The sequence below is a fragment of the Chelonoidis abingdonii genome, chromosome 6, assembly GCF_003597395.2.
Source record: "Chelonoidis abingdonii isolate Lonesome George chromosome 6, CheloAbing_2.0, whole genome shotgun sequence".
NCBI lineage: Eukaryota > Metazoa > Chordata > Testudines > Testudinidae > Chelonoidis > Chelonoidis abingdonii.
The window spans coordinates 138,431,965-138,454,261 of NC_133774.1; the positions used below are offsets into that span (position 1 = coordinate 138,431,965).

General features: G+C 47.5%; 1 protein-coding gene and 1 pseudogene across 1 annotated transcript in view; both read left to right on the top strand.

The window, feature by feature from the left end:
- Positions 1 to 12,084, top strand: part of LOC116825213 (major histocompatibility complex class I-related gene protein-like) — a 63,527-nt pseudogene extending 51,443 nt beyond the window's left edge.
- Positions 1 to 20,627, top strand: part of TSTD2 (thiosulfate sulfurtransferase like domain containing 2) — a 575,835-nt gene extending 555,208 nt beyond the window's left edge. Inside the window, exon 11 of the mRNA XM_075067452.1 lies at positions 20,611 to 20,627. The gene's annotated coding sequence lies outside the window, so the exon portion shown is untranslated. The remainder of the gene's footprint in view (positions 1 to 20,610) is intronic.
- The last annotated feature ends 1,670 nt before the right edge of the window (positions 20,628 to 22,297 follow it).

Consider the following 22,297-nt stretch of genomic DNA (forward strand, 5'->3'; position numbering starts at 1 on the left):
GAGTGTGCCCAGGCAGGTCCTGGGGCAACCAGAGGTCCCTGCACTCCAACTCTGCAGTCAGATGTGACTCTCAGCCAGCCGGTAAAAGAGAAGGTTTATTAGACGACAGGATCACAGTCTAAAACAAAGCTTGTAGGTACAGAAAACAGAACCCCTCAGTCAGGTCCATCTTGGAGGTTGGGGAGTCTAGACCCAAGTTCTGGGCCTCTCCCCATTTCCCCAGCCAGCTCCAAACTGACACTCCCTCCTCTGGCCTTTGTGTCTCTTCTGGACAAGGAAGCCACCTGATCTCTTTGTCCTCAACACCTTCAGTTGGCACTTTGCAGGGGAAACTGAGGTACCCACACAGTATTCAGAGAAAACATTAAGAACATTCCCACTTTGTCACAACAGGTGCAACAAAATATAATACCGTATATCGAAGCAGGCAAGTGCTGCTTCTGACTTTCCACTTTTAATTGACCCCCGTAATCTTGTGGTGCCGATGCGTTGTAGCTTCATTTTATATCGGCTTACAGAGCGGGAGCAGGGGGGCGGGCACCATCATTTTGGGCACCACGAAAAATTTTACCACCTGCTGCCTATGGCAGCAGGTAATAAAATCCGCAACCCCTGACCCCTTGGCTTGAGGAGACAGTTCAGGGAGCAGGGGGTGTCTCCCAAACAAACAATCTCCCTGACTAGCTAACTAAAGGATAAAGGATGGTGACACCTCAGGTTTAGGGATGGCTCTGGATGCCTCAGTCACTGCAGAGGGGCTGATGATCGCTGCTGGCTGGGATCCTCTTCACCCAGGAGTCAGGCTGCTTCTGCCCCCAGGATTTCCCCTCACCCAAAGGGGTGCAGGGCTCTGGGTGCAGATTACAATAACTCTACTAAACGCCCAAAGTTCATCTCCCACCCCAGCATTCAGACACACTCCCAGCAGGCAGCAACTCTGCCCCAGCAGCCAGAGCAATGGGGCCACATGGTGACTGATCTCAGCTGGGGGATGCGGGGGCTAACTCAGCCAGGCTGAATGGGGAGTTTTTGCAACAAAACTCTAAACTGGGCATCACCCTGGAATGGGAAAGGGCCAAGCTGATGGGTGTTGCTGTTCTAAGATGGATCCTGAATTCCGGCCTGGGCCTCACCAGCCCCAACAGCCAACCCTGCCTTTGCTGTGGTCAGCTCCAGACCCCTCCAAAATGGCTTCTCAGGCGAGAGGCATCTCAGTCCCTATGGATCAGGTTAGTTCTTCTTCCTAGGCTGTCCCTTGTCAATCATTCGACTCTGCCTCCTCCTCTGAGCAGGCACCTGCCACCCTCCCCCATGCCAATGGGGCCCCTGGCATGCAACACAGTGACTCTCCCATCCCCGGTCACCCAGTGACGCTGAGCCTGTCCTCAGCCCCCCTCTTGCCAAAGCAGTGTAACCCTTCTGTCCCTCTGAGTTGGCAGCAACAAGGACCGGGTTCAGTATCCAGGGGATCCGTTTCAATAACACAATGCAAACTTTCTGTAACTTGCTCTTTGAGATGTGTTGCACATGTCGATTCTGTGAGCCACTGTCCTGCCCCTCTGTTGGAGGTGCTGGCGAGAAGGAAGTGAGAAGGTGTGGGGTCATCCAGTCCCCTCCACTGTGACATGAGAGCTCTGCACTAGGGGGTGCTAGAGCCGGCCTGGGGGTATCACCGGTGACTGTGCGGGGCTCGCACACCTAGCATGGAGTGGACGTGTGCAACACATCGCTAAGAACAACTGTTACAGGAAGACTAGTCACTGGTTTTTGTCCAAACCTGTGGCGTTCTTCAGGGATGCAGCTCGGTGTGCTTGGCTGTCACCTGTGGCTGTGACACCAAATTTTAATCCCTTGGCCTACATTTTTCCAGAAGTGATTAGTGATTTTTGCGTGTCTGATACGCAGAGGCTGGGGCTAAAGAATGTTAATTGTCTCTGGTATACTTAGGCAGGGAGGGTATTTCCAGTGTTTATCTAAAACCCTGTAAAATTTCCGTCTTAAATTACAAAGATAAATTTTTACTTTTTTCTCTTCTTTAATTAAAAGCTTTTCTTGTTATAGAACCCGAGTTTTATTCTGTGAGACCCAGGACGGGCTGGATCACAGGGCTTGGTGGGGAAGAGAGGAAGGGGAGAAAATGTTTAATTTTCTCTCTTATGTTAAGATTTACTTTCTCTCTCAGGGAGAGTCTGGAGGGATGAGAGAAGGAGGGGGGAAAGGTGCATTCCTCGCTGCTTTGAAGATCAAGAGTTTGAATCACAGTGATCTTCCAGGGTAGCCCAGGGAGAAGCCGTGGAGAGGCACACGTGGGGAAAGGTTTACTTTCCTGTGTTAAGTTCCCGAGGATCTGGGTCTGGGGTTCCCGGCAAGGTTTGGAGGGACCAGAGGTGTACCAGGCACTGGAATTCCTGGTTTGGGCCAGCGCTACAAGTACTAAGCTGGTAATTGAGCTAGAGAATTCATGCTGGTACCCCATCTCTGGACGCTAAGGTTCATAAGTGGCGGAATTATACCATAACACAGCTGATGATCCTCAAATGGGCCACTGAACAGGCCAACAGTGCTGATGTCATTATGTGGGGTGGGGTCACCCAAGAAACACAGCCAAAAGTTTGGAACACAGGCTCTACTTACTAATGTCTATAGCTCACACTACAAAGGTGATACAAACAGATAACTAGATCATCATACTCAGGAATCATAACATTTGCACAGATACTCACATGCATATCTTACGCACAATCATCGCAATTTTATAATACTGTATTCGACAATATGATAAAGTGTCTCCAACCATTCACAGCATCACAGTGCCCCGCAACCAGCAGGCTAGCCTAAAAAGAGCAATGCACTATAGGGGCCTGGGTTCCTCTGGATCCTGCCTCCAGCTATAACTTCCTTATTTTTCTTCCCGTTATGAATTCATTTTGGTGGTGGCTGCCCCCTGTGCCCCTTCCTGGCAGGGGATAGGGCAGTTAGGAGGGAAAGTCTAACAGCAGTGCAACCCCCAACTACCTGCCAGGATATTTGGAGGCTCCACACACACACACACACACTGCGCACGCCACGCACACGCACACACACAAACTTCAACACAGTAAATTTATATTAACAGGAGTAAAATAGCTATGTAACCGGTGAAAACACTATTCTCAGGGTCAGTGTGCCATGCTGATAACACACACAATTTCCCCAGCACCTGAGCTGATACAGCAAATGTACACTTAGTGTTCCTCTTGCTACCACGTAGTTGTCAGGGGCCCTGTATGACCTTGGACCACGCTATCGTCTGTGCAGCTGTAGCAATGTGGCTGAGTGGGCTCAATGCTGCCAAGTGACTCTCATGTGGTGACAGCGGAAGTCCCTTGCAATTTATAGCAGCAAGCAGGCAGGGGCGGCAGGGTTTTTATCTTTTTATGGGCTCAAGGTCTCAGGCACCAGGAATAAGTTCAAGGCTGGGGGCTTGCTGCCACCAATATTTGGAGCTGGGGTTTCCCCCTGCCCCCGCCTCGGATCTTCCCTACTGAAAAAAACAGCCAGTGCCTCTTTTCTTCCCTTGTTTTGTGCTGCTGCTACCTAAGGCTACAGAGATCGGCGGCAGCAGGCCTCTTGGAGCACCCGGGGCGGGGGATGAGGAGAGAGGGGGAAGGAGGCACATACGCTTGGGAGCTCTCCCCCTCCCTCCGACACCACGGGCAGCAGCAGGAGAACACATTGTGACAGCAACACCCCCCCCCGCCCCGACTCCGTATCCCCACTCCTAGAGGAGGCAGTGGGATCTGCTCCTGACCTGAGAGAGGCCCTAGGAGCATTGTGCAGTGGACTGTGGTGCACAGTGAGTGTGCTGCCGGCGGGCGGGGTGAAGAGAGGAGGGTCCCTTCCCTGGAGTTTGCTGCTGCCAAAAGGGGCCGGGGTCCTCTCTGGCCCTACCCTGGGGCATGCCTCGTCGCACCCCAAGTTCTATCCCCAGCCCTGCCCACCCCAAGGCCTTTACGCCAGAGCATCTAGGAAACGACCCCCACACCTGAAGCACCCGCTACACATGATGAATACCGCCTCATCCGTCAGCCCCACCCAGAGCCGTACAGTTCGAGGGAACCCACCTTCAACTAAATTTCTTGGTGCCGTCCAGCCTTTGCGATCTTCCGTGCTCTTATCACACAATATCTTTGACTTATGTGCAACTCCCGTTTAATAGTAACAGGAGTTACAAAAGTGAAGGTTCTTAATGTTTTCTCTGAATTACTGTGGGGTGCCATCAGTTTTCCCCTATGCAGATTCTCAAGGATCTAGATGGTGGGTAGAGGGTTGTTGTGCATGTGTGATCAGTAGGCCCCGGAGGCCAGTGTTGATTGCCGTTCTGCACAGAGAATGGCCAAACCTGTATGCGACGTGCAATTGAGAGCCTGCGGTCTCTCTCCTGCAAGCGCGTGCAACTGCCAGGTGTTGGAGAAGAAGAAATCATCTAGTGGACCTCCTAATGCCTGAAAGATACAAAGGCGCAGAGAGAGAAACGCTTCATCCTCTGTTGGGACTTCTTCGGAAATGCCCACTGTGTGGAAAGAGGATGCTGGGGATGCTTTGAACTACTCCATACAAGCCAGTCAGGACTCTGGGGGAGTCCTCTCTCAATTGAGCAGACTGTCCCACGCAAGAAGAGCTAACACTTCCTGCGGTCTACCTTCAGAGCATTCCAGCTGCCCTCCACACCGTTGCACTTTTCCGCAGCGAGCCGAACGTTGTGTGCCGCATGGCCAGGTCTGGGGCAGACCAGCAAAGATCCCCTCGACAGCCAACTACTGGCCAAGTCGAGGTGCTGAACTCGTCACAGCCAGCCAGTATACCAGAGAGATGCCCGTTACTCGAGTGATACCACGAATGATCGACGAGCAGTCTAAAACAAAGCTTGCTAGGTACAGGAGATCAACAACACATCATCACCCCATGTCAGGGAATCCATACCATAATAGAGGAAGTGGCGCGTACGTCTAGAACCAAGTTCTGGCCTCTCCCATTGCCCTGTCCAGCGCACCTCTGACAACGATACCTTGCCAACTCCCTCTGGCCTTAGGTCTGATAGTTCTCATTCTGAGTACAAAAGAACTTACCTCCCTCTCTTTGTCCCCTCAAACGACAAATACAGTTGTGCACTTGTCAGGAGAACCTGGATGTCGTACCCTACATTTCAGTTATCATTAGAAAAACGATAAGAACTCATATCCACTTGTCACAACAGGTCGTCCAAAAATGTACTAATACCGTATATCGAAGCAGGCAAGTGCTGCATATCTGACTTCAATCGTATTCAATTCTAATTCGACGCCCTCGTAATGTTCGATAGTTGGTCTGCCGATTGACAGACTTTTAAGATAGCCTTCATCGTTTATAGCTCACAAGGCTACTTGACCGAGCCGCGCCCCGAGCCAAGCTAAGAGGCAAGAGATGCACCTCGTCAACATCTATACTAATGGGCCACGTTCAAAAACATATAAATTCTACCTTACTGCCCTACGTATAGAGCGCTTAGAAGATAGTGAATAAAATCGCCAACCAGCCACCGCTCTCTTCGCGCTTGAAGCGAGAGCTTCAGAGATGCACGCCGCAGATTCAGCTTCCAATTCAACATAACGAGATGCTCCCAGCTGGAGCTAGTCTAACTGAAAGATGTTAGAAGGGGAGTGGCCTCCCGCTCAGGATTGATGGCCTCTGGATGCCTACAGTCACTGCAGAGGGCCTGATGAATCGCTGCCCTCAGTGTCAGGAAACACTTCTAAGGCTTCAGCAACAAGGATAAACAACCGTGCTCTTCGTGCCCTCTCAGGAGTTCCCCCTCCACCCAAAGGGGCTGCAAGGCCTCTGATGTCGCACAGTATTGTAACAACATAACACACCTAATACGCCCAAAGTTCATTCTCCCACCCCAGCATCAGACATTCACTCCCAGCAGGCAGCAACTCTGTCCCAGCAGCCATTGAGCTAATTGGCCAACATGTGACTGTACTTTCAGCTGGGGATGCGGGGGCTAACTCAGCAGCTGAATGGTGGGATTTTTTGCCAACAAAACTCTAAATCTGGGCATCTTACCCTGGAATGGGAAAGGGCTCGCCGAAGAAAAAATGGGATCCGTTGCTGTTCGTTTATAAGTGGCTATGAAGATCCGACCTGAACTTCTCCGCGCTAATGCTCTGGCACCCATTTCGCCCCAGCCATACTTATGAGCAACCCTTTCATCTTTATTATATCGTGGCTTTAGTATCACAGACCCACCCTCCAAATGATCTTCGTCCCAAGGCGGTCAGACCGCATATGCTGGCTCAGCTCTATGATTACAAGGTTAGTTATGCTCGTTATCACTCCCTAACGTGCTTTGTAACCCCCTTGTTTCAAATACTCAAACCATTTCAAAGCTCTTGCTATCGCATCGTCCTATCGATGAAGCAAAAGGACCACCATGTCGAACGACGAACCAGCTGGCCCAGATATTCTGTCCTAGAAAATGATTTTCCGCACTAGAATATGTACAACCGACGTATGACCTCGATCAAACATCATTCCCGTCTCACACCAGTAAGTACTTCAGACTAGGTGCGTTGAGCAATGTCTCGTATCACATTTCCCTTTCATTTTGGGCCTGACTAGACAACCATATAAATGGATCTGCACAAATTAAACATAAGTCCTACACTGAGTGCAAAAGAGGACACATCAAGGGTACCGGGTTTCCATCAGCTTTTTAAACTGCAAATCAATGTGAAATCTCTCTGTCCTTTTCCCATAAATCATATTATAGCTACAATTGACACAAGAACTTTATCTAGAGTCTATCTTTTCCCCGACATCTTGAGTGTATGAATTAGCACATGTCGTTCTGTTATGTAAATTTACCATCTGTTCCTGCCACTCTGCCTGTTCGTTTTGACATTGAGCTAGCCTGCCAACGATTTTATGAGAGGATTGCTAAGGCTGAAGTAACAGCCGGTTCTTTAATTAGTTTACCGTCACAATCCCTACTCCCGCTCTAAGCTTGGGTGACATGAGAGAGTCTTGACTACCCTTTAGGGGGTGATCAATTAAGGGCCGAACTCTCTTAAGTGCACCCGTGACTAGTGCCCTGACGAGACTGCCCCCTGCTAACGGCCCAACACACGGCATTAGTATCCCGGAGTATACCGATTTTTCTCTACTGAGCACTTATTATGTTCGCATAACATTACAATCCCCGCTATGTTAACACATGCTAATTTTATCTAGGAAATCTTAACTGCTACGACTGGTTTTGTCCAAACCTGCTGTGCCGTTCTTCAATGTGTGATTCACAACCAAGGATAGATAGTGTGATCTTTGTCAATTAAACACCACAAATAATTGTGGACTAAATATAAACACGCTAATTTCTCACCTGCCTCAGGCGCTCAAGTAAGACTATACACTTGCAATCTACATGTTTCCAGAATCTCAACCATATAAGTATCTTAGTTAGCTGTTCTGGATACTGCCTAGATCTGGCGGAGTCTCCTACTTCCCTATCGATCCCTCTGTTTAAAGCTTTTGGTCTCTCATAGGCATAGCCTAAGATAATACCGGGTGCATTTGGCCTGCAATCAATCTAGCATATTTACAGCCCCTCAAAGTAATGCTAGATTTGCAGGTGGGGTTGGGCGCAGAGGAGGTAAGACAAAATCAATTCTTTGGAGAAACCCTGTTTTGGATATTAAGCTAATTCCCCTGTTCCCCCACGTATCTGCCGCCTGTTTGACAACTAGAGGTTCATAGATCCTAAGGTCTCCCTCCTTGTCCCTAAATTCTCCCTCCTATACCCCAAGTCCGCTCCAGGCTTCCCCCAGTCTCCCTCCTTGACCCCCTTATCCGTAACAAGGCCATTGTGATTTATGTACAGCTCAATGCTTACTAGAACATAGGTCGTGCTATAAGAAACTCTTCCTTACATGGTATGTCCGATGCCTTATACGGAAAGAGGTCTCGTTTAGAATTTGCATGAGTAGAATATATGAAATTAATTGCCGTGGCGTTCTGTAAGGTAAAATGGTGGCCAGAGGCATTAGACCCTTTAAGGGCCGTTCAATTATACCTTAATCACTGTTTACAGGGATCACCTTCAATTGATTGTCCTTGAGCCTGACTTTTTCAACATGAGACCTACTGTCTACACTGAAATTGCGATCGGCGTTTATGCTTTCCTAACACTTCCACTAGAATTGTACATTCCGGGGCATGAGATGGGGCAGGGGCGATAACTAAGAGAATCGCACCTGCCATAATCTCCTGATCCTTTAATGTTTAAATCCATGAGCATTCGAAGGCTATAGTGTCGGGACATTACCTGTACCCCTGCGTGCCCCACAGGACATGGGCCCTGAAGCTTTGCTCTATTCGAATTATTTCATATCAACACTAGTCCCTGTAGACTTCGTTGGAATGAGGAAAGCTTACGGACCCTGCGTTTATGCACGTGGTCCGAAAACACCAAGACCCCGCGTTGATACCCTAGCCTCTGGGAGGCCATGGCCCGCCAAATTAAGGGATGGATGCGATTAACCAGCCGAACTCACAAGGTGAGGCACGATGGCCACGAGTACGAGGCCTGGCGCTCGCGCAACTCTTCATTCCCTGCGCACGCGTGACCTGACTACCAGAAGCTGAGGGATCCTCAGAGTCATGGAGTGGGACAACCTCCTGCAAAAAGACTCTGGAGGTACTAGCCCGTATTGGGGCGGGGTCATCCGCACCCCTTTCGCACCAACTCCCGTATCAGGGGCAGGCAAGTGACCCAAAGAACAAGCGCGCATGTAAGACCCTTACCGCTCCCAGACAGTAGTGCAGCAATGCGTATACAACCGGTGGCCAAGGGGTTGCTTCTAACCGTACCACAACATGAGTCAGGGGAGGGTGCCGCACCCCTAAGCAGGGCAATCGGGTTCCTTCCCTGACAATGGAGAACTTGAAGGGTATGGACCTCCCAACAGCATAAGACTAGGCCACGCCATTTCTGCCGCGCTAGGGGAGATAGGGTACTATCAAGACTATATCGAGACCAGACAGCGCATAGGTTACACTGTGCCCGACAGGTCTTGTGAGATTTCAGGGAGAGGCTGTTGCTGACCTCAGCTGTTTTATCGTTTCAGTATCAAACCGCACATGAATCAAAAGTTGTGTAGTCAACGTAGTAGGAGGGGCTTTCAATAGCCATTCTCTTAATCAAGAAAATGAATATACCCGGGGCTTGAACTCGTTGACCGGGGCGAGAGACCAAGATTCCGACCGGCACTCTGAAGGAGACGTATATTGAACCAGGGGTATCTAATCATCATGACATGCTACGAAGACCCTTCCTTATTCCTTCGACCGTAAGGAGACTGGACTGGGTAGCAGCAGATATAGCTCAGACACAAAGGGAGATGGATCTGAAATAAATGACAACCAGGGTGAACATACCTGGAGAGGAATTTGTTTCCTGTCTAAGAGTTGTCTAGAGTACGGAAGGAGACTCAGCATGAGAAGAAGGTCTAAGAGATGGGGGGAACATAAGCCCCCACCCCAGAAGGCACTACAAGTACATCTGCAGGCCCCAGCCTGTTTCAAAAGAGCAGGGGGTGTCAGTAACCTTCACCCTGGATGATGGGGAAACAAACCCTCTTCTCCCCTCCCCCCCCCCCGCGCCTCTGCTGGGGGGGCCCAAGCGGAACTACTATGCCTCAATTGAACATGTGTAGATAGCAGCTCCACTGTATTAGAAGCTGACCTAGGAGCCAGCATTTACAGCACAAAATTCTCTCTCCCGGTGTGACACACGCGTATGAGGCAATCTGCCGTGTGCCGCCTTTTGCAGCCCTGCTCCAATTATGGAAGTGCCTTGCTCTTATGGACACCAGTGCAAACCACCACGTGGTCTCCTCACTCACTGCTGCACCCTTTACCCCCCCATTCCCCCCTGTCCCACTGACGGTAGCTTGTATGTTGCCTCTTTGTCCAAACTTCGTCCACAGCCATCTGTCGCTTCCTTTCCTGCACGTGAAGTGCCCTCCCCGTTACTAACGGAAGAATCTTACCCTTGTCCTCAGTTTCCCTCCCTCAGACCGACCTTTGCTGCCCAACACTTCCACTGTATTTACTTGATTCTCCTATCATTGATAATCACACTCAGTCACTATTTATTACCAAGGCTTTAGTTAAGATTTAACCAGCACATGTGTAGAAGGGAAAGGTTCAATGCTTTACCACACTGATCAGGGGACAGTTGCAGAACATGTTAATCTCATTGCTTCAGAACGTTCACTCATACTTCCCATGTATGTACAATTGCCCAAATAGTTAGCATCTTTACACCCCTTAATCTTTCCCTTCCCAAACAGTTTGCATTGTGTTCAGTTACTTGACATTTGTACCCAGTTTCTGCAACAACACTAGTTGCTTATTTTCTCTCTCAAACCTCATATCCTTGGCCATCTTTATAAATCAACAAGAAAAAGCTATCAAATCAGTTAATGTTGTATTTCAGTGTAAGGCTGAACTGATTTTTTTTAACTTGAAATCATTTGAAATCAATAATATTGGGTAAATAGTTTTGTTAACAACCTACAGGAAATTAGCCAATAAATATTAGCTAGTTTGAGGGGCAGTTTACAGCCATGTGTCATTTTGTTTGTTTGTTTTTAATGGTCCTTTCCATCTCTAATTGGTCAGTTTATCTAGTTCATTTTTTGCTCCCTGGCCAGGGCAAGGTTCTTCTCTCTCTCAAATCCAGGAACTGAGAGGAGATGGGCACAGACCTAGCATATGATTGGCATCTGTATCTGGAGCTTAGTGAAGCCTTTCAAGGTACTTGTGTCACTCTGGCTGGGAGCAGAGGCTTTTGGTTACCACACTCATAGAATCTGGTCAGGGACCTGGATTCAGGGTTCACCGTTGCTTGCTGATGCTGTGAATTTGGCACAGAAATCCTCTAACATGGTGGTTCTCTCTCATCAGAGGGATTCTGTCTCATGGACTCTCATCCTCTGGGGTCTCAGAATTTCATGCTGCAAAGCTCTAGAAAAGGCTGCCTGGATTAGAGCTTGAAAACAACTAATTTCAATTTTGTCTTTTTCCCAGTGCGTCCAACAGCTAGAGTGAGTGACGGGTCATCTCATGATGGCCTCACCCCCCTCTCCTGTAAGGTCAGTAGGTTCTACCCCCGGGACATCACCGTGACTTGGCTGAGAAATGGGGAGAGCAGACAGCAAGAGACCTACTCTGAAGGCATCCTCCCCAGTGGGGATGGGACCTACCAGACCTGGGTGACAATGAAGATTGATCCCAAGATCAAAGCCCATTATTCATGTCACGTGGAGCATGAAAGCCTGTTAGAGCCACTCTCCATTTCCTGGGGTAAGGAGTTTGTGTGTGTGTCTGTTTTTCTAGTAGGAGAGGAGGAATCCAGTAAACTCAACCCTGAAAAATTCTCATTCAGAGTTATAGCCTGAAGATGGACTTTGCTGAGGGTCTGTGAGGCCCTGTCCCCTTTGGCCGTGTCCCTCGCAGTCAAGTTCTTGTGCTAGAGTCGGGTCCCACAGTGCCTGGGGCTCATGTCTTGCTCTTCAGTTTGCTGCCTCTGGGGCTGTTGGATACATCCCAGCAATACAGTGTCTGTGAAGGGAGAAGATTAACAATGAGACATTAAGGCCTGAAGGGACCATTCTAATCATCTGATCTGAGCTCCTGCATAGCCCAGGGCAGGGGAGAATCTCACCAGGGACCCCAGAATCCAGTCTGGTCATGTGGGCAAACTAGATCTGATCCTTCAGAAAGAGATGCCCATTCCAGATATAAAGTCTCCAAGGGATGGAGAATTTACCACATCCCAGGGGAAGCTCAAATCTGCCCCTTACTTCCAGACAGAATTGGTCTTGCTTCAGCTTGCAGCCTGGTCTCAACTTCATGCAGTCGTGGTCCTGCCGTGAGTGCAGGGGCTGGGACTAGATGATCTCTTGAGGTCCCTTCCAGTCCTGTGATCCAGCAGGTTCTCAGAAACATGGCTCTACGGGTCCTTCATTCTTGCCCATGTGGCCAGAATAGTGATTAATTTTGGCAGCAGCTTGTTTCTGTGCGCAGTGATGCTGGAAGGGAAGGTGTGGCCTTGAAATGGTGTGAGGAGGCAGATTAGAGCCCTGCATCAGGGGATAGTCTCCTATACCCCTAGCACAAAAGTCTTGGAAGAATTTATTATACGTGGAGCTGCCTTTCAGACATCTTTTTGCTTGGTTAATTGGGATGTGGAAAAATGCAGCGTTTGGAAGTGCAAACCATTTCTAAAAGGGCAGCCTGCACTGGAAATCTAGTCAGCAGATGGTTTCACAACATAATCCTGCTACCCACATACCCCTTAGGGGAGGGATAGCTCAGTGGTTTGAGCAGTGGTCTGCTAAACTCAAGGTTGTGAGCGCAATCTTTGACAGGGCCATTTAGGGATCTGGGGCAAAAATCTGCCTGGGAGTTGGACTAGATGACTTCCTAAGGTCCCTTCCAACCCTGATATTCTATGGTTGCACTGATACTACACCCCTAGATCCCTTTGTGCCGTACTCCTTCCTAGACAGTCTCTTCCCATTCTGTATGTGTGAAACTTGTTGTTTCTTCCTAACTGGATCACTTTAAATTTGTCTTTATTAAACTTCATCCTGTTTACCTCAGACCATTTCTCCAATTTGTCCAGATCATTTTGAATTATGACCCTATCCTCCAAAGCAGTTGCAATCCCTCCCAGTTTGGTACAGCTGCAGACTAACAAGCTATTTTATGCAAATACTAAGTCCTTGATGAAGATATTGAACGGAGCTGGTCCCAAAACAGACCCCTGCGGAACCCCCACTTTGTATACCTTTCCAGCAGGATTGGAACCATACATAATTACTCTGGAGTACAGTTATCCAGCCAGTTATGCAGCACTTATAGTAGCCCCATCTAAAGTTGTATTGCCTAGTTTTATTGATAAGAACTATCATGTGAGACCATATCAATGCCTAACTAAAGTCTAGTAACCACATCCACCACTTCTTCCTTATGCACAAGGCTCGTTATCCCATCAAAGAAAGCCATCAGATGAATTGACACGATTTATTCTTTACAAATCCATGCTGGCTATTCCTTATCACTTCCAGTGTTGCAGTGAATTCCTTAGATGTACGCCATTATCCTCTCCTGGCCACGAAGTAAAACTAACTGGTCTGAATTTACTGGGTTGTTTTTTTCCTTTTAGAGAGGGCATCTAGAATTCCTGCCTTTCCAGTCTTCTGGATCCCCTGTCTCCCATGACTTTCCGAAGATAATAGCTAGAGGCTCAGATACCTCCTCTATTAACTCCTTGAGTATTCTAGATGCATTTCATCAGTCCTGGTGACTTGCAGGCATCCAACTTTTCTAGTGATTTTAACTAGTCTTTCATTTATCTTTTAAACCACCCCTTCCCCATTAGCATTCATATAGGGCAAGATGATATTTTCTTTCCTATTATCTGTCCCCTTTCTTAACGATTCCCAGCATTCTCACTTCTTTGACTGCTGCTGCACCACTGGAGTGGATGGTTTCAGAGAACTATCCACACTGACTCCAAGATCTTCCTGAGTGGTAACAGCTAATTAGCCACCATCATTTGATACGTATAGCTGGGATTATGTTTCCAATGTGCATTACTTGCATTTATCAATATAAATTCATCTGCCATTTGGCCCAGTCACCGCGTTTTGTGGATCTTTTAGCTCTTCACAGTCTCCTGGGACTTAACTATCTTAGTAGTTTGTATCATCTGCAAAGTTTGCTACTGCACCTTGTTTACCTCTTTTTCCAGATCATTAGTGAATATATGAATAGGACTGGTCCAGTACAGATCCTGGGGGACACCACTAGTTACCCTCCATTCGAAAACGAACCATTATACCTCCCATCGTTTTCTATCTTTTAACCAGTTACTGATCTGTGAGAGAACCTTCCCTCTTATCCCATGGCAGCTCACTTTGCTTAAGAGCCTTTGGTGAGGGACCTTGTCAAAGGCTTTCTGAAAATCTAAATACACTATATCCACTGGATCCCCTTGTCCACATGCTTGTTGACCCCATCAGAGAATTCTAGTAGATTGGCGAGGCGTGATTTCCCTTTACAAAACCCATGTTAACTATTTCACAACAAATTATGTTCATCTGTGTGTCTGACAATTTTGTTCTTTATGATAATTTTAACCAATTTGCCTGGTACAGTGAGGCTTAGTGGCCTGTAGTTGCCAAGGTCACCTGTGGAGCTGTTTTTAAAATATATAACCCCAATTGTGCCCCTGAGTTAGTGAAATAAGATTATTGTATCACTTTGTACAGTTTTACCTGAAAAATGATTGGGTAATTACTTGCATCATAGATATTACAGTAAGATCATAAATGTATTGATGATTTTAGAAGATGCTTTAGAAACATCAGCCCAGGGAAACTTTTCTCTTGTCATTTTACACTGATGTTGTGAACTTGTAGTGGAAAGTGAAGGTGGTGTTCCCAAAAGAGGGTTTCATGTGCATGTTCCACAATTTGCACTTTTCAGCTTAGCCAAATCTCTGTGTTTATTCTCATCTTCACCCAGCACCCTTTAGCTAAATGAACCTGCCCCCTTGCACCACTAACCCATGCCCCCCCAAATCAAATATCCCGACAGTTGAATAGTCCATCGGCTCACTGGAAGGATAAACTGCGTTTTCTTTTCTTTTTTTTCTTTCTGTCCCTCCCTTTGTGCTGACCTTTGTCCCCAGCTGCTTTTTGTGCAGGTGCTGAGCTGCCCCAACCAGAGCTGTAACTAGGGATTTTTGCGGCCGAGGCAAGGGACAGGAGCAGCACATTTGGCTCTTCAGTGGTGGATTCCTCTTGGAGGGAAGGATCTCAGCCAAATTGCTGCCATTCTCCGGTGGCAGGTCCTTCCCTCAGAGAGGGACAGGGGGACCTGCCACCAAATTTCTGCCAAAAAACCAGACATGCTACCCCTCTCCCTTGCCACCGACCAGTAGCAATTCAGCAGTGGGTCCCTCAGTCCCTCCTGGAGGGAGGCACTTGCCACTGAAGGAGACTTTCTGCGCCCCTCACCTTCCATGCCTGAAGCAAGTGCCTCACTCACCTCACCCTCATTACAGCACTGGCCCCAACATCTGAAGCCCTGGACTTCAGAAAAACAGACTGAATCCCTCAGGGAACTGATGAACAGGATCCCTTAGGAGAATAACATGAGGGGGAAAGGAGTCCAGGAGAGCTGCTGTATTTTAAAGAATCCTTATTGAGGTTGCAGGAAAAAAACATCCCGATGGGTAGAAAGAATAGTAAATATGGCAGGCAACCTGCTTGGCTTAACAATGAAATCCTTGCTGAGCTTGTAAACTTCTTTTTTGCATTTAAGAAGTGGAAGATTGGACAAATGACCAGGAAGGAATATACAAATATTGCTCAGGCATGCAGGAGTGAAATCAGGAAGGCGAAATCACACTTGGAGTTGCAGCTAGCAAGAGATGTTCAGAGTAACCAGGGTTTCTTCAGGTATGTTAGCAACAAGAAGAAAGTCAAGGAAAGTGTGGGCCCCTTACTGAATGAGGGAGGCAACCTAGTGACAGAGGATGTGGAAAAGCTGATGTACTCAATGCTTTTTTTGCCCCTGTTTTCATGAACAAGGGCAGCTCCCAGACTGCTGCACTGGGCAGCACAGCATGGGGAGGAGGTGACCAGCCCTCTGTGGAGAAAGTGGTTCAGGACGATTTAGATAAACTGGACGAGCACAAGTCCATGGGGCCGGGTGCACTGCATCCAAGGGTGCTAAAGGAGTTGGTGATGTGATTCGGCAGAGAGCCATGGCCCGTACTATTTATCTTCTTGAAAACTCATGTGACGGATGAGAGTCCTCAGAGACTGGAAAAGGCCTAGTGTAGTGCCCATTCTTAAAAAGGAAGAAAGAGGATCCAGGGACACATAGGCCCAGGTAGGCCTCACCTCAGGTCCCTGGAAAAATCCGATGGAGTCATGGTTCCTTCAAGGAATCAATTCTGAAGCACTTAGAGAAGAGAAGTGATCAGGAACAGTCAGCATGGATCTCAAGGCAAGTCATGCCGACTAACCTAATTGCTTCTACGAAGAATAATTGGTCTGTGGATGAGGGAAGCAGTGGATGTGTTATTCCTTGACTTTAGCAAAGCTTTTAGATAGGTCTCCCACAGTATTCTTCCAGCAATTAAAGAAGAATGGCTTGGATAATGGCTATAAGGAAAGCTGGCTGATCGTCGGGCTCATGGGTAGATGATTCAAATGGCCCATGTCTAGTTGGCAGCGTTTCAAGCAGAGTCCCTAAGGTCAGTCCTGCGGCCAGTTTTGTTCAATCTCCTTCATTAATGATCTGGAGATGTTGAACTGCGCCCTCACAGTTGCAGATGACCGGAAATTGGAGCGGTTGGGTAGGATACAGAGGGTCTAGACAATTAGAGAATTTGGCAAAAGAACCGTGATGAGTTCAACAAGGACAAGTGCAGAGTCCTGCCACTTAGGAACAGAAGCATCCCATTCATGTTACAGACTAGGCGACTTGAGTGGCTAGGAAGCAGTTCACGAAAAGGCTAGGGTTATAGTGCCACGAGAAGTGGTATGGAGTCAACAGTGTGCCCTTGTTGCCAAGAAGGCGAATGCCATTTTGGCTGTATAACGTAGGGGACATGCCTAGCAGATGAGGGACTGATCAGTTCCCCTGCATTCGACATTGGTGAGGCCTCGTCTGGATACTGTGTCCAGGGTTGGCCTCGCTACAAGACAGGAAATGTGGAAAATTGGGGAAAGAGTCCAGCGGAGGGCACAAAAATGCTACGGGCTGGAGCACATGACTTATGAGGAAGAGCTGGGGAACTGGGATTGTTTAGTCTAGCAGAAGAGAAGAATGAGGGGGGATTTGATAGCAGCCTTCAATTACCTGAAGGGGGGTTCCAAAGAGGATGGATCTAGACTGTTCTCAGTGGTACCTGATGACAGAACAAGGAGCAATGGTCTCAAGTTGCAGTGGGGGAGGTCTAGGTTGGATATTAGGAAACTCTAGTTCCCTAGGAGGGTGCTGAAGCACTGGAATGGGTTCCCTAGGGAGATGGTGGAATCTCCTTCCTTAGTGGTTTTTAAGGTCAGACTTGACAAATCCCTGGCTGGCATGATTTAGTTGGGGTTGGTCCTGCTTTGAGCAGTGGGTTAGACTAGATGACTTCCTGAGGTCCCTTCTGTGACGGAGCAAGGAGTGGGGCGGATTTGATCTGGGAATGTTGCTGGGGAGTTACATTGGGGATGAGAACTAATCTACCTGAGCCAGGAGCAGGGTGGGGAGAAATCAGACCTTCTGCCTGGGAGACTGAACAAAAAAAAAGGAGAGGAGGGGCAGAGGGGAGATGTGAGGAAAAACGGAGAGAGGAAATTTTTTAGTTTCAGTTTGGGCTGGGTGGTGCAATGCAGGGAACCCCAAGATGGGATCTAAGCTCCCTGAACCCCCAGAAGGACTTGATTGAGGGGTCCTGGTTGTGCCTACAAGCTCTCCTGTAGACTGCGTTCCTATTGTCCAATAAACATTCTGTTTTACTGGCTGGCTAAGAGTCACAGCGAGTCGCAGGAAGAGGGGTGCAGTTCTGCTCTCCATGACACCTTCTAACCCTGATATTCTATGATTCTATCAGTGGCCTACAGTCAGCCCTCCTGTTCTGGGTGTAGGCCGTCAGGCAAGGTAGATTCTTCTGCACCCATCCTCCCTTGCTTCTTGTGTTGCACCAGGACTGGGCAGGAGACAGCCATCCAGAAGCCTGGTGTGGGGATGCAGAGCCTGCCCAGAACCAGAATCATAGGCACCTAGGGAACTTTTAGGGTGGAAAGTTGGGCTCTGAGTAAGTCCATATGCACCTACAGGGTTCAGAGGCAGCCAAGTGGGAGTTTGTGAATCTCAGTAGGATCTGATTCTTGGGCTTAGGCACTTAAAGTGAAAGGTGTCAAAGTCTTTTTGACTTTACTTCTAACTCTTACCAGCAACATTTCTCCTTCCATTTTTTTTTGAATACTCTAGGAAATACATTAACAAAAATCAGTTCATTACCACAGAGATCTGGTTGCCTGGCAATATCTCATGTCATTTCCCAAACACCAAGTTCAGCAAATTCAAAACTTCTGAACATCTGAAAAGATATAGTTGTGGTACATTCACTGTGATGATGCACTCCATATGGAAATACGCTTATGAATATGACACAACTGGAATATGATTTATGCAATACGCTCTATGTAAGATGTCATTAGAAAGGTCAGGGCTTACTGAATGGGTTTATCCTCTCTGTGTGACTAGATCCTTTCTGAATCGGAAGGTAGGAATATTGACCTGTGTATCTGTATTTCATGTCTTCTGCTGTGGGTCTCTCCCACTGCTAGCACTTCAGATATAACAGTGGAAAAGACACAGTGCTAATGGCTCATCAGCTAGCACAATAGGCTGTGAAAAACTTGGTTTTCCTTCCTGCTGACTTTCTATGCCGCTGCTAACTCATGGACTCTGGCTTAAACTCAGGTGGGCTGGTCGCCTAATTCTGAACTTTATGTAACTTTCAGAGTGAAGGGGGGGAGGCAGGTTTGGAAGACAGAAGATTCCTGCCTTAGGGAAATCCTATTTAAGGGTGGGAAATGTGGTAATCCTGGTTGTCAGTGCTCCCCTGCCACCCCATCCAAGAGGACTGCTGGAAACAACTGAAGACTGAACTGGGGACAAGCAGGGGACCCACAATGGAAGGGCATCTAGTCTGTGCAAAGATTCTTAGAACAGATGTTAGGGTGAGATATTACATGTAAGAAGTTTTCTTAGTGTATTAAGCTTAGTTTGCATGCTCTGTTTTGTTTTGCTTAGTAACCTACTTCATTCTATCTAGCTCATGGACCACTTAAATCCTACCTTTATACTTCATGAAATCACTTTTGTTTACTAGTAAACCCAGTGTAAGTAATCGTTACCTGGAGAAGGCAAGGTATCTGTACATATTCTCTTCCATACTGAGGGAAGAGGCAAATTTAATACAATTGCGGGTTTGAACTCCTAGAAGGGGTGGACACTTGGGTGCTGGTGCAAGTCCCTTCAGCTGAGCTGTCTCAGAACAGATCTTGATCTCTGTGCAGCTGAGTGTGGCCTTGCCTGTGCGCTTGGCTGGAAAAGGCTGGAGGGAACCTAGCCCAGCAAGTCCAGGTAAAAAGGGGGCTCAGGCTGGCAGAAGACCCCAAATGACACTTCAGAGGGTCCAACCCATCACTGCCCCTTTGTGGGATGACCCACTACACCCTGCTCACACCCTGCTTTTGCCCTGTACAGAACAGGTGTCCTGCATTCACATACTTAGGCTTTGTCTACACAGGAACTTCATCAGCAAAACTTTTGTTGTTCAGGGCTGTTAAACACCCTTCCCCACCCCCCCTTGCATGAGAAAAGTTTTACTGACAAAAAGCGGTGGTGTCAATAGCCCTTTGTCAACAGGAATGCTCTCCTGCCGACCACACTGCTGCCGCTTTCTGGGGGTGGATTTTTGGGGGGGGGGGGGACCCTGCCCGCGGCAAAGAAAGAGAGATTAAAAGACAGGAAGGGAAAGGCAAAAGGTGGTGGGTCTAGCAATGTGACATCAATGATTGAGGTTAATTGTAATGAAAATAATAATGATGGAAATGGATAAGACAGACGCCTGTCTGGCAAATCACACTGGGCGTAAAAAAGCACGAAGAGCCTCCCCTGAGATAGTGCTTGGGTGTGCACGAAGCGCGGGGGGGATCTTGATTTGTAATGGATAGAGACCTCTTTAATGTCTTTACGAAGTAACACGGGGAGTGTGTGATCATGGGGACTTCAACTTCCCAGATAGCTGGAAGAACAGTGCTGCAAGAAAATAGGGTCAGATTTTTCTGGAGTGATAGCGGATGGATTTTTCACAAGTAGTTGAAGTACCAGAGAGGGGATGCATTTTAGATTTGGTTTTGGTGAGCGGTGAGGACTCGTAGAAGAATGTGGTAGGGGCTGGGTATAGTGATGGAGGCTGATAGTTCAAACTAGATAAGATAAACAAAGGTAATCTGGGATTAGGGTTTTTGACTTCTCAAGGGCAATTTTAAAGAGTTAAGGAAATTAGTTAGGGAAGTGGATTGGACGGAGGAATTGTGGATTTAATGCAGAGGGCTGGAATTTATTTAAGTCGCAGCTGCGAACTGTCGGAAGCCTGATCAAAGAGGGGAAAAACCATGGGCAGGAGTTGCGGCCAGTGGATGAAGCACTTCAGAGAGGGGATTTAGGAAAAAGCAGAAGTCGGGAGTGGAAGAAAGGCGGTTAGCAAGGGAAGCTACCTTAGTTGAGGTCAGAACATGTAGGGATAAAGTGAGAAAGGCTAAAAGCGTGTAGATTGGACTTGAAGGGAATAAAACCATAGTAAAGGTTCTACAGCCACATAAATAAGAGAAAAGAAGAAAGAAAGATGTGGCATATACACTAAGGATGGAATGGAGGTTAAGGATACTAGCATGGCAATATTAAAATAAGTACTTTGCCTCAGTCTTTATAAGAAGTGAGGTTTAGGGAGATGGAGGATGAAACGGAATGAGGATTGAGGTGGATATTACGCATCCGAGGTAGAGGCCAAACTTGAACAGCTTAATGGGACAAATCGGTAGGCCCGGACAATCTACATCAAGGTATTGAAGGAACTGACACATGAAATGGAGCCCGTTAGGAGATTTTAATAATCGGTAAATCGGGGATTGTCGTAGATGGAGATTGCTACGTGTTCCTCTATCTTCAGAAAGGGAAAAAAAGTGATCCGGGTAATATAGGCCTGTTAGCTTGAGTTGCGTCGTAGTATGGTAAGGTCTTGAAAACTTTAAGGGAGAAAGTAGTTAAGGACATTGAGGTCATGGTATTGGATGATGCACATGGATTACTAAAGTAGATGGTGCAAAAACTGATTCTTCTTTGAGAAGGGAGGAGTTACTTAGAGCAAAGGATGCGGTAGATCTAATTACTCGATTTCAGTAAGGTGTTTGACCGGTTCTGCATGGGGAACTGTTTAATTGGAGAAAAGATGGGGATGAATATGAAAGTTGAAGGGGGTAAGAACTGGTTAAGGGGAGACTCCCGGGTCGATGAAGGGTGACTGTCAGCGGGAGGTTATAGTGGAGTCCTCAAGGATGGTTTTCGGACGCGATTTATTTTACGTGTTTTTATGACTTGGCAAAGAGCGGGAATGTGCTAATAGTTTGCGGATGACAAAAGCTGGGGGTGTTGCTAACACGGAGAAGGACTGGGATACATACAGGAGATCTGGACCACTTGTAACTGGAGTAAATGTAATAGGAGAAATAATAGTAAAAGTGGCAAGGTATGCACTTAGGGATTAATATAGATATTTAGATATACATTGGGGAGCATCAAGTTGAAGCAACAGAGGAGGAGAAGGCTTGGGGTATTGGTTGTACAGGATGTCTATGGGCCAAAGCGATATGGCATAAAATGCGGTTTTGGGTGCATCAGGCGGAGGTATTCAGCAAGGATAGGAGGTGTTAGTACCAGAAAGTGCTAGGTACCTACTGGAGTAGTGCTGACCTGCCAGAAGTAGATGACCTGCTAACCTGGTAATATGTTGTGTGCATCTGGGTCTCCAGTTTAAGAAGATGATTCAACTGACAGTCAGAGCGGTACTAGGATGATCTGAGGAATGGAAAACTGCCTTATGAAAGGACTCAAAGAGCTTGCTTGTTTAGCCTGCCAACAAGAAGGCTGCGGGGGGATATGCTTGCTCTATATAAAATATATTCAGGAGGATTAACGTTAGGGAGGGAGAGGAATATTTAAGTTAGTATAATGTAGACAAGGACAAATGGGTACAACTGGATATTAGGATTTAGACTTGAATTGCGAAGGTTTCTAACCATTAGGGAGTGAAGTTGCGGAACACTTCCGAGGGAATAGTGGGGCAAAAGCTTATCGGCTTTAAGACTAAGCTATGATAAGTATATGGAGGGATGATATTGGTAGTTTTTTGGGCAATTGATCTTGTATCAGCAGATAAGTCTGCTCAGTGGTCTGTGATGGGATGTGGATGGATGGATCTGAGTTACTGCAGAGAATTTTTCCTGGGTGCTGCTGGTCGAGGTCTGCCACATGCTCGAGGTTTAGCTGATCGCCAGATTTGGGGTGCGGAAGAATTTTCTAGGGTGGACTGGCAGGGGCCCTGGAGGTTTTCACCTTCCTCTGCAGCGCT